This window comes from Grampus griseus (genome assembly GCF_964374135.1).
Source record: "Grampus griseus genome assembly, chromosome: 6".
Classification (NCBI taxonomy): Eukaryota; Metazoa; Chordata; class Mammalia; order Artiodactyla; family Delphinidae; genus Grampus; species Grampus griseus.
The window spans coordinates 88650991-88654153 of NC_139000.1; the positions used below are offsets into that span (position 1 = coordinate 88650991).

Below are 3163 nucleotides of genomic sequence, written 5' to 3' on the forward strand. Positions count from 1 at the left end.
GTGGGAGAAGCCAGAAGAAGGGGGAGCGCTGGGGAGTGTTGCCTGGACCCTGCTCTTCTCTGAGCCAGCACCATTCCCACCCACGGGCCCTGAAGTCTTGGCTGGCTGAACCCACTGTGAGAGTGAGCTCTGAGGTAGGGCAGGAAGTAGCAGCAGGACTCCTGGGGAAGAGAGGGGGAGGACAGGCCCTGGGGCCGCGGTGACAGGCAGGCGGGGGGGGGGGGGGCGCACCGAGGGGTGGGGTCACCAGGAAAACGCATGAGTTCTGGCGCTACTCTCTTGATGGTGAGCCGGGCCTGGGAGCTTAGAGGAAGGATGGAGGGAGGGAGCCGTCTGAACTGTGGAAGGCGTAGGGCCTCTTGAGGGGCCCCACAGAACCCCAGAGTAGGCAGCACCGCTGCAAGAAAGTAACTGCCCTCTGGGAGAGGGAAACCTCCAGAAGGTACCCCACTTGAGTATGCCAGAGTCCTGGGCGCTAAGCACTGCCCACGCAGGCCATGGACAGAGGACAGGGGGTCGGGCATGGGGTTAGGAAATGTGTTATGTTAGTGCTGCCTCTTGGTGATTTGGCAGGGAGAGGGGGCACTTCCTCGGTGGTCTCCAGCCTCAGGGGAGTCAGCTCTGGCCCAGGCCTCAGCGTTGCCCGTGGCGGAGGAAAAACATACCAAAGAAAAAGCCTGTTACAGATGAGCCCTGCGCCCTGCCCTCCCATCCCCGTTCCCTACCCCACAGCACCCAGGGCTCTGCACACAGCCAGGAGGCCAGGAGCCCCTTCCTCTGGGACTGCTCGCGGCCATGATACAGGACTTGAATGTTGAGGCTGGTGGCTGTGGAGGTCTCCCCGTCGGTTTGTCTGTCCTTGGGTGGGAGTCGGTCCTTGGGCCAGGCCATCAGACCTTGGCCTCCAGCATCTCCAGGAAGAGTTTGTGCATGGGCACCTTGCCTTGCAGTTTGAGGCTGTAGAAGTGCTGCACGGCCTTGGCAGCTGTCTGCCGAAGCAGGGGCAGCGTCAGCAGCAACTTGCTCATCTTCCATGGCTTCTCGTGGCACTGGCACAGCTCGTAGTCCTGCAGCGCCTCATGCAGCAGGTCCTGCAGCTTCTGGACCGCCTCCAGATCCTCGATGTACATGGAATCTGAGTTGGCCAGGGCCAGGGCCTTGAGCGTCACAATCTCCTCCTTCACCTTGAGCTTCTTGTAGCTGTGCACCAGCTGTAGGATGGCCTGGTAGAGCTCCAGCAGTACCGCGAGGCGGGAGCGCTCCTCGTCCGTGATATAGTCCTCAGCATATAGTCCTCAGCATATACCAGCTTGTCGTCATGGGGCAGCGAGCGGTGCACGCTGCCCAGGATGAGGATCTCCATCCAGGCACTCTGTGGCAGACTCATCTGGTCCCCCAGAGAGAGGTTGGAGAAGCCTGGGATGTGCTTGGCCCAGCCAATAATGACCACGAGCTCCCTGTCTGCCAGATCACAGAGAGTGGTCAGAGCCTTGATGTCACCCTCTGGCATGCCAGGGGGTGGCATGGCGTAGAGTTTGTCCGGCTCAGCCACCAGCAGGTAGGAGGCGATTTTAGTCAATGGCTTTTTAGCAGGAGGAGAAATCTGTAAGCTCAGGTACGGGCTGCTCTCTGAGTCCAGCCGGCGCTTGTATTTCTGGCAGCCTCCACGCACTCGGTCAAGGCGCACACCTTCCTTCAGCATTATCCCCACTTTGAGGCATTTCATGAAGCGACAGGCCTGGCAGGACTTGCGCCTCCGTTTCGTGATCTCACACTCGTTGGTGGCCGGGCAGCTGTACTCAATGTTCCCTTGAATGGTCCTCTTGAAGAAAGCCTTGCAGGCCTCACAGGAGGCCACGCTGTAGTGGTAGCCAGAGGCGATGTCCCCACACACGAGGCACAGGCTCTTGGGGATGGCGTTGAGCATGTACTGGCACTTGATGGCCGAGTCCTCCATGATGCCGCCGGCACAGTCCTCGTAGCCCTTGCGGTAGGGGGTGCCTCCCAGCCCGGTGCCCACGAACATGGGCAGCAAGTCCAGACTGTTGGCGTGGGCGCCCAGGGCCAGGCCGAAGCCGCCGCTGGCGTTGGACGAGCCGCTGGGGCTGTGGTGGCTGAGGGCATCGATGCCCGAGGATGGGCTAGACGGCTCGGTCTTGATGAAGGAGCCGCAGCTGGAGACCAGGTGCCGGTCGTCTGCGGATATTCTCTAGAAAACTTTGAATTTCACTAAGAGATTGCCCCACAAGCAAGAAAAAAAATCGGAAAAATAAACAAAAATGCTAAAAAGGACATGGCCCCAGGCTTTATAAAAATTACAAAAAGAAATTTCGGAAAAAAAGTTATGATTAATAGACAAAGAGAGCCAACCCATGTATGCAAAAATTACTGATGTGTGGAAAACCAATGACAGAAATACTTATTTTCAGCTCTTTCACATTTTAGCCAATTTAGGTTTGATCGATTAATCTATAGCCCAAAGTAGGAAAATATTGTCTATCTTATTTACATGATTCTTTCCCAATTAAAGTGTTTTGTAGTAGAATGATAACTTTACTTAATATTCTACTTAGCTGAGGCTTCTATCCACTAAAAGGTTAAGCTTTCAGTGTTTCAACTAAGGTGACTGAGACCCATGTAAACATTAGCATATAGTAGGAGAACAGCAGGCTGGGGCTCAGCATGAAATGTGTGACCCTAGAAGAGAGCAAATTAATCTCTGCTTGGGATTTGAACATGTAATGTTTACCTAGCACTAAGCTCTAATCTGTTAATTGATTGTCAGTTTAAATTACCTGGAAGAACACACAGGTATCTCTACAGTCTTGAGGATTTTGTTGTTTTTGTTTTGGTATTCTGGAATTAAAAAGTGCTTTTTGTCTTTAGTTATGTGGATTAAAAGTCATGTTCTCTTCAGAAGTATGAATACATTTTCTCTTTCAACCATAATTTTTTAAAACAGGTATACATTATAGTTCTAAACTGTGCGTCAATGGGAAAGTATAAGTGAATTTCATTAAATGCACATTTCTAGGGCTTTTCAAGAATAGAGGGAGTTTCCAAATGCGTGGCTGACAAACATTTTACATAATCAGCTGGTTACCATCTCAGCTGAGGGGTTACTGTACTCCTTCATTACTAATTTTCCCTTCCCTATCTAACA

At 52.8% G+C, this 3163-nt stretch overlaps 1 pseudogene across 1 annotated transcript; it reads right to left on the minus strand.

The window, feature by feature from the left end:
• Positions 1-890: 890 nt before the first annotated feature.
• LOC309823634 (steroid hormone receptor ERR2-like) lies at positions 891-1726 on the minus strand (annotated as a pseudogene). Its single transcript has one exon. The product of its transcript is annotated as a steroid hormone receptor ERR2-like (transcript).
• Between the last annotated feature and the right edge of the window lie 1437 nt (positions 1727-3163).